The sequence below is a fragment of the Astatotilapia calliptera genome, chromosome 7, assembly GCF_900246225.1.
Source record: "Astatotilapia calliptera chromosome 7, fAstCal1.2, whole genome shotgun sequence".
NCBI lineage: Eukaryota > Metazoa > Chordata > Actinopteri > Cichliformes > Cichlidae > Astatotilapia > Astatotilapia calliptera.
The window spans coordinates 48,346,303-48,355,614 of NC_039308.1; the positions used below are offsets into that span (position 1 = coordinate 48,346,303).

The 9,312-nt window shown below is 40.4% G+C and overlaps 1 long non-coding RNA gene across 3 annotated transcripts; it reads right to left on the bottom strand.

The window, feature by feature from the left end:
• Positions 1 to 1,902: 1,902 nt before the first annotated feature.
• Positions 1,903 to 8,003, bottom strand: LOC113026453 (uncharacterized). Of its 3 annotated transcripts, none has more exons than XR_003272916.1 (5): positions 7,872 to 8,003; positions 6,818 to 6,966; positions 5,952 to 6,116; positions 5,750 to 5,874; positions 1,903 to 2,636 (listed from the first exon to the last, which is right to left on the bottom strand). It is a non-coding gene; the product is annotated as an uncharacterized LOC113026453 (long non-coding RNA). The 3 variants fall into 3 exon arrangements; XR_003272917.1 differs by lacking the exon at positions 7,872 to 8,003 and adding an exon at positions 7,089 to 7,381; XR_003272915.1 differs by lacking the exon at positions 7,872 to 8,003 and having other exon boundaries at positions 6,818 to 7,381.
• Between the last annotated feature and the right edge of the window lie 1,309 nt (positions 8,004 to 9,312).

Here is a 9,312-nt window from a genome sequence, read left to right on the forward strand (position 1 = left end):
TGCGGCTTTTGGTCAGGTGCGGCTAATGTATGTACAAAACAGGATTTTCCCCTGATTTTAGCTTGTGCGGCTAATATTTAGGTGCGCTTTGTAGTCCGGGAAATACGGTATATGTTTTTGTCAATGTACCATAATAACAGAAGCGAAACGCAATATTGTGTCAGGACAATTTACTATTTATGCACAATAAATAAAGGAGCATAGCGCGACAATTTCTGTTCAGCGCCAGACTTGCTTGTAACCTATATCACCAATTATGTTAAGAAAAATGACGTATTAACGACTAAAAAACTCTGACCTTTGTGGGAATGCTTGGAGCAGACTAACATGTGAGCTGGAGTGTTCTGAGACGTTATATTTGGTAGGGGAGACCGGGGATAGTTGTAACGTGGGTCAGTTGTAACACTTCCAATTTCTCCAATCAGGGCTAAGTTTCAAATGATGTGACTCATCCTGTGCATGCCCAATTCAGTTCTGCTATCACATGTGAAAAATCAGCACATTTTGTCAAAAACAGACAATTTAACACCAAAAAAAGTAATTTGTATGCCAAAAAGTAAGTTTTTCTACTTTATTTCAATTTATAATAACATTATCTGCTTTGCAGTTAAAGTCATCAAACTTAAATTATGTTATTTGTATGTCTATGGGGATATATTCTGTGTAGGTCTTTAGTGCTAATGTTTTAGCCGTTGGCTGTAATGTTAGCTAGTTCATGGCTATAGGAGTCTGGGTCAGTTGTAACAATAATGCAGATGTTACAACTTACCACACTATTACTTTAACTTATATTAAACAAGTTGGGGCAACGGCATCAGCAGAGAGAGGTTCACTGGTCACTTTTGTATATGCGGTTAATGCCATTGGCAACACAATTCCTCCACTGTTTGTGTTCCCACACATACACTATGCACACCACTGTGTCAGAGATGGACCAGTAGGAAGTACTGGTAGTGGAAATAAATCAGGATGGGTGCAAGAAACAGATTTCCTCATCTTTCTGAAGCACTTTGCAAACCACACCAAGGTAAGCCATGATAAAAAGTAATGGAATTGCGATGCTGGTGAACAACTACCTTTTTTCAGCTTCATTGTTATGTTCAAAATTGGTGCAAGAGTTGTAGGTTATAATGCCCACTGAACCAATGAGGCCAAACTCAAGGAAGACCAACCAAAATTAATGAAATATTCAGTTGCAGAAAATTCCATAATTTGTCTTTTTGGGGGGTTGGAATATGTTCAAAAGCTAGATTTCTGCATTCTGTCACACACACACACACAGAGCTACATAAATGGCTCTAAGTGCATTCATGTGTTGAATAAACAAAGATTACATGTTAATGTTTTGTTAGTACCCTTATTGAAATAAGGGTACTATGTTACAACTAACCCACACTATGGGGTCAATTGTAACATTTCACTATTTGTGTTTGAGGCCATACCATGCAATGGGTAATTGTGCTGCAGAGAAAATAGCTGCACTATTTAATAGCCGAGACATGTAAATACTTTGCATTACATTTTGAATCCACTACCTTAAAAGAGCTCCAATTTACAGACAGAAATGTCAAAAATGTTACAACTATCCCCGGTCTCCCCTATATCCAGACCATCCGTCGGCTCTTACTTCGGAAACATGGCTTAAAACATTTCTCTTCAACGACGTAATCCGATTAAAAAAAAAACGATCGGCTTCCCATGGCTGTCATGCGACCGGCTGTTGCAGTTAATATTACAACAGCTTCTTGCCATTTTTTGTGTTTCTTTTTATCCTGTGTGACTGAGTTCAATTGAAAGCCTGCGTGCACTAGTACCTCTTGCCACAAGTTCCCAGAATCCTTTGCGGTTTTACCCCTGAATGACGTCACATTTTCAATCTTTATCCTGGTGGGCCGGTCTCTAGTCAAAATGCCCGGGCCGATTTTTTGTCCCAGTCCAGCCTTGGTTGTTGTACCTGTGAAACAGCAGCTCCGCTATGGAGGAGAGGGAGAGAGCACTTTCACACTTGTAAGAGGATCAGCTGTGAGGAGCTTAGAAGCTCAATGACCACGTTAGAAATAGAAACAGACTTGGGGGATAGTTTATTGCACTGATGGGAAAGGTTTAGGAATAGGTGCCATGTTTAATTGGACTTATAACCATCAGTGGTGGGGAAAGGCATATGCACAAGTGTGTATTGGCCAGTAGGCGGGAGGAGGAGTAGAGTGATCATGAGAACGGGGTGAGCTAGGAAAGCTCTGCTGCTCTCATGCTGAGTCTTTAATGAAGTGAAACGACTTCCTGGTCTGTTCCTCCCAGCTGTTGTCCCTGCAGAGCCAAGATATTTGGCCTTGGCTCTTTGTCCTTCTCTGCCTACCATACCTCCAAATGTCCGAGCGAACACAGGAAAAAATAAAAGCAAAGCATCTGTTGTGTTGTTCACTCCAACTGCTCGGGAATGCAAATACGTCTCCATCTGTTGTCTCTCTTATTCGGATTTGAGCTCGGTGTTGATTGGTGCCACGGACTTTCTTAAGTGCCAAGAAGATGCTGGATACTGAACTCGAGGCTGGAATATTGGAATGATTTGCATAAAACATCATCCAGCACCTTCCCTCCCTCTGCTGGGACGATCTTCTTAATACTAAACACACCATCTAGAACAGTAGTGTCAAACACAAAGCAAATACTTCAATCTGGCCCATCCGACGGGTTTGGAAAATATGAACAGCAGCATAGATTTTAAGCTAGATTAGATAGATTGTTAACCCCCCCCCCCAATCTCCAACTGCCATTCAATGGATAAACAATGAAATCACAGAAAAGTTCCTGTTTTTTCACTGTCTGCTGTAGAAAGGACTGTTTTCTTTACAGCCAGTCCAAAATGTGTTTGTTATAATTTACAATTTCATAACTACAAAACAGTCTGGAAGATGAACTACCAGAACGTTTTCTGTAATTTCACAAAATGATCATGTAGTTTCTCTGGGCTATATGTGGCCCATGATGTCAAATGAGTTTGACGCCCCTGATCTAGAGCATTTTGACATTAATAAATATGTCTTAATATATTTTTTAATGCTTTATTTCTTGAGTTGAAGTCATGTCACATATAAAAACAGATACCAAAAACACAAAAAGCAAGCCCCAGCATTCTCACTTCAACAATGAAACTATGCACGCACACACACACACACACACACACACTAAGTGAGATTAGATAATGTTCATGAGAAACTACAGAGTTTGAAGTAAATCTAAATAAAAGTCAACATTTCCTTCCCCAAAAAACTCTTATTGCACTGGTAACTGAATAGTGCAACAAGAGTTTGCTGGTATCTCAGACATGTGAGTATGAGAAAGTTGCCACTCTGTGCAAAAGGTGTACAAGATTTCTACATTTTACCACCAAGCAAAACCAATCACAGGATGCCCTGAGGTCTGCTCCACTGATAAATTTGTTGACGGTCGCTTTAAGCTCAATTTATTCCAGTTTTAGAATCTTAATGATTTTAGCACACTCATCTTCACTCATATATTTACATTATCTCCAACATCAATATGAGTCACTGCAATATAATAACTGACTAATGATTTACCAGAGTTTCACATGTTTGAACACTCACACAGGTTACTTTTACCTAAATAGTGATTTCTACAACAAATATTTCACAAAATGCTGACAGCTGCTTTACAGACCACAAAGTCACAACATGAGAAAGATGCATACATTTTGTTCTGAGCTGATAATAAAGCCACAGTGTCTACTGATGGCAGACTGATTGTAAAAGCTTCTTCAGTGTTTGTAAAGACATTCATTTTAACAAGTTAGTATGCTCTGATATGAGATTTGCCAGTCACTAAATGAATGAGGAGTTTAAATGGAGCACCACAAACCTGCTTTCACAGTCTTTCTGAAACACACCCTTGGCGTGGTGCAAATAAAGTGTAAATAAACTGCTGGCAGATGTTCTTGTTTAGCATGAGAAAGTTGCACAAACCACAGGAAATTCATATAAAATAACAAAACAACCAGCCTCGTGCCTGTTCAACCTTAGCCACATCACCAAAATGCAGAACACCAACGACAAACGCAAAGTACATAAATAAGCATAAATAGCTGTAGTTACCCTTGTTTTTTTCTATAGTACACATACTACATACCGTACATTGTGAAAACACATACAGGGAGTGCAGAATTATTAGGCAAATGAGTATTTTGTCCACATCATCCTCTTCATGCATGTTGTCTTACTCCAAGCTGTATAGGCTCGAAAGCCTACTACCAATTAAGCATATTAGGTGATGTGCATCTCTGTAATGAGAAGGGGTGTGGTCTAATGACATCAACACCCTATATCAGGTGTGCATAATTATTAGGCAACTTCTTTTCCTTTGGCAAAATGGGTCAAAATAAGGACTTGACAGGCTCAGAAAAGTCAAAAATAGTGAGATATCTTGCAGAGGGATGCAGCAGTCTCAAAATTGCAAAGTTTCTGAAGCGTGATCATCGAACAATCAAGCGTTTCATTCAAAATAGTCAACAGGGTCGCAAGAAGCGTGTGGAAAAACCAAGGAGCAAAAGAACTGCCCATGAACTGAGAAAAGTCAAGCGTGCAGCTGCCAAGATGCCACTTGCCACCAGTTTGGCCATATTTCAGAGCTGCAACATCACTGGAGAGCCCAAAAGCACAAGGTGTGCAATACTCAGAGACATGGCCAAGGTAAGAAAGGCTGAAAGACGACCACCACTGAACAAGACACACAAGCTGAAACGTCAAGACTGGGCCAAGAAATATCTCAAGACTGATTTTTCTAAGGTTTTATGGACTGATGAAATGAGAGTGAGTCTTGATGGGCCAGATGGATGGGCCCGTGGCTGGATTGGTAAAGGGCAGAGAGCTCCAGTCCGACTCAGACGCCAGCAAGGTGGAGGTGGAGTACAGGTTTGGGCTGGTATCATCAAAGATGAGCTTGTGGGGCCTTTTCGGGTTGAGGATGGAGTCAAGCTCAACCCTCAGTCCTACTGCCAGTTTCTGGAAGACACCTTCTTCAAGCAGTGGAAGAAGTCTGCATCCTTCAAGAAAAACATGATTTTCATGCAGGACAATGCTCCATCACACGCGTCCAAGTACTCCACAGCATTGCTGGCAAGAAAGGGTATAAAAGAAGAAAAACTAATGACATGGCCTCCTTGTTCACCTGATCTGAACCCCATTGAGAACCTGTGGTCCATCATCAAATGTGAGATTTATAAGGAGGGAAAACAGTACACCTCTCTGAACAGTGTCTGGGAGGCTGTGGTTGCTGCTGCATGCAATGTTGATGGTGAACAGATCAAAACACTGACAGAATCCATGGATGGCAGGCTTTTGAGTGTCCTTGCAAAGAAAGGTGGCTATATTGGTCGCTGATTTGTTTTTGTTTTGTTTTTGAATGTCAGAAATGTATATTTGTGAATGTGGAGATGTTATATTGGTTTCACTGGTAAAAATAAATAATTGAAATGGGTATATATTTGTTTTTTGTTAAGTTGCCTAATAATTATGCACAGTAATAGTCACCTGCACACACAGATATCCCCCTAAAATAGCTAAAACTAAAAACAAACTACAAACTACTTCCAAAAACATTCAGCTTTGATATTAATGAGTTTTTTGGGTTCATTGAGAACATGGTTGTTGTTCAATAATAAAATTATTCCTAAAAAATACAACTTGCCTAATAATTCTGCACTCCCTGTATATGTCATATCAAAACAAGCCCACACCTGCAGTTGTTTCAGTTTTTCACTGGTGTTTCCTGTCAGCTGGTCAACCTCACATCCATATCAGCCAACCAAATGACAAGTTCCTCCCTTTGTGCTTCAAATCCCTCCCACTCTGAGACAAGGAGCTGAAAGAGAGAGAAAAGAGTCAATTATAAAGAAGAGAGAAAAGTGAAACCCTCCTCAGAAGGTCTGACTCGCATACGTGCAGTTGTGCAGTGATGGACTCCAGTTTGGCGTTCACGTCATCCCTCGTCGATGCCAACAGCCGAGTCTGCAGGGTGCCCTGGAAGAGCTGAGTTAATGTTAGACTCCTCCTGGTCAGGCTCTCCAGCTGGATGAGCCGAGGTCTCCCCTCTCGCCGCTGCCTCTGAACACAGAAACACAAATTGCATCTGAAGCAGGAGGTGCAGATTTTTTTTGCTATTCTTTTCTAAATGCAGGCTAGATCAAGTGGAGGTATTTGGAAAACTTTTTTGGCCAGCGGACGACTGTTGTCTTGCAGAAAGTCAAATCAAACATATGCGATACACAATCAATTCACAAGAACACATTATAAAAAATAAGTCCAGTTCTTGCCTGATTTCAAGTGAAATCTGCATCAAAACAGGGTGACAGAAGTAAAACGAGTGCACAAAGCCTCACTTTGTACAAGCCTGCTATTACAGTTCTCCTCTATGCAGACGACTTTCCGGTTTTCAAGGCACAACTTGGATCTGCTGTACGAATCTTATGGATACACACTAAATAAAACAATAGTGTGCATGACTCCAGATTCTGATCCCTCATCCTAATATGGTCCCAACATAGCAACAGCAATAAAGCAAATGTTGAGGCTTCAAAATACAAAGTCCATAAACCAATGGCTGACATGGGTTTTATCATAAGGGTGACAAATATACAGATTTCAGTCTGTCTTAGAGATTTGATGTTCATTTACCTGCAGATGCACTATACGTACCTGCTCCATGGTTTTTCACAACATTTTGCACATCACTATTTAATACAGGAAGTACGTGAACTAAAACAAGTCATCGTTCTTTGTGAGAGGACCATATTAATGAAACAAACCTCAATGACATCATAGGGATCCCTAAAGATGCTCCTGCTGCTTCTCTTCCTCCTCATCCTAAGCTTCCTTCTCCTTGTCCTCACCTTCCATCCAATTGTAATTCAACCTAATTGTGTTTCTCCCCCTCCTCTTCCTCATTTTGTTGGAGCTGTGAACACAATTAATGTGAATCTGGATTAATTTGTGCAAACAAGAAAAATCTACAGCTTTTTGGTCAGAGGTGCTCTTGTGATTTAAGCCGGGTAGAGTAGATTTATGTGTTGATGCTACCTGCTTCAGCTCTGGCTGCTGAGTGATATTTACACCCTGGCTGGATTACAAACTTTAACCATGTGCTGAACTTTGGCCCGGCGTTGATACCTCTTGTTAGTATAACGACCTCTTCTTAGCTTGTATGTATGATGTATGATGGTGGATAAATGAAATATACAAAAAAATTAACTATATTACAAAAGAACATCTATCTTGGAAACATCAAATGACCGGAGCATAACTTGTCAACTAGTCCGAAACTAAGTTATGCAGGAACAGTCAAAGACACACCTTCTCATGTCACATTTCTATTCATTTATATATTATTTGATTAGACAATAAAGAGTTATTCATTCAAAACACTTATGCATAGCTGTATTTTATACAGCTCATACAGAATTCAAAGTAGAGGTTCATGTGAGTATTTAATGTACGGCTCAGATCTACAGAATTTCAGAGTTTCTAGAGCAGACACAGAGCTCACGCCACAACAGGCTTCAGGCGCCATTTTAGTGACTTTAACAATATATTAAATTTTAATTTCGGTCTAGCTGACACTAGGTTATGTACGCAGCACGCAATTGAACCACATATTTTAGAAGCCAAAGGTTCAAATTAGCTGGGAGCAGCTTCACTTAATTATAACAGTGGTTTTGTTAGGAAAACAATTGGATACTAAATTGCGCTGACCTCAACGGCTAACGTATCTAGCTAATCGCTACTGTTAGCACAACATTAACAGCAAGCTACGACGAGTAACAAAAACAAAACAGTAATAAGGTTTCAATGAAAATGTTTTACCTTTTCCAACAGTCCCAGAATCCACAGCTTCACAGTTCAGCAGGTACTGAAGACTGTTATCCGTTTCGCTGTCACCGTCCGTGAGTTTTTTCCCCCGAAAGGTCACGGCCCGCCGCTCGCACACTCTGTCTGCGCATGCGCATCCCAACGACTGACCCCCGTCCGCTCCCGGGAGGTTACAGTATGACGTGTTCTGACGTCACTCTCTCGCTCCCTGTCATTTATTTGGCTCGAAACACATATTAACAAATTGCTCAGTGATGAACAACTACTCAGATCATTTACCTAAGCAGTGCGCTTTGTCAAAACGAAGTGTGTGTTCATTACACTGACATTCTGTTCTGCAATTGTTATTTACTTGTATTTTATAATTTGACTTACATACTACTGGGTGGTTTGTAAAGTTTACAATAACTAGTATTATCATTATGCTATATTTTCAAAAATATATAATAATCTCAAAAGTAATGCATTGGAGTAGAAAATAGTAATGCTTTATTAAAATTTAAAACTAAAGTACAGTATTTGAATGTGTGTATTGTGTCTATTGTTAGCAAATATTTCTAACTTTTATTTGAATATTCAGTTTCCTACCATCTTCTCTTAAAGGGTAATTGCCAGGTATCCCGCCCTCCCCCTTCGCACACACATGCACACAAAGAAAACACACAGTATAATTCACAGCCTCATTATAGTGAATAAATATTTATGCCATTTACACCATCAAACTTAGATTGCTAAGGATGAAGAACCTTTTGTTCTTTAAAGAACCATTTGTAATAGCTGAAGAACCATCCACAAAATAAAAAGGTTCTTTGACGTATGATGGTTCTTTAAAGAACCATGAAGACATCTGAAGAACCATTGAAGAACCATAATTTTTCTGAGTGTGGATGGGGCGTGGCTGGATTGGTAAAGGGCAGAGAGCTCCAGTCCGACTCAGATGCCAGCAAGGTGGAGGTGGAGTACTGGTTTGGGCTGGTATCATCAAAGATGAGCTTGTGGGGCCTTTTCGGGTTGAGGATGGAGTCAAGCTCAACTCCCAGTCCTACTGCCAGTTTCTGGAAGACACCTTCTTCAAGCAGTGGTACAGGAAGAAGTCTGCATCCTTCAAGAAAAACATGATTTTCATGCAGGACAATGCTCCATCACACGCGTCCAAGTACTCCACAGCGTGGCTGGCAAGAAAGAGCATAAAAGAAGAAAAACTAATGACATGGCCTCCTTGTTCACCTGATCTGAACCCCATTGAGAACCTGTGGTCCATCATCAAATGTGAGATTTACAAGGAGGGAAAACAGTACACCTCTCTGAACAGTGTCTGGGAGGCTGTGGTTGCTGCTGCACGCAATGTTGATGGTGAACAGATCAAAACACTGACAGAATCCATGGATGGCAGGCTTTTGAGTGTCCTTGCAAAGAAAGGTGGCTATATTGGTCG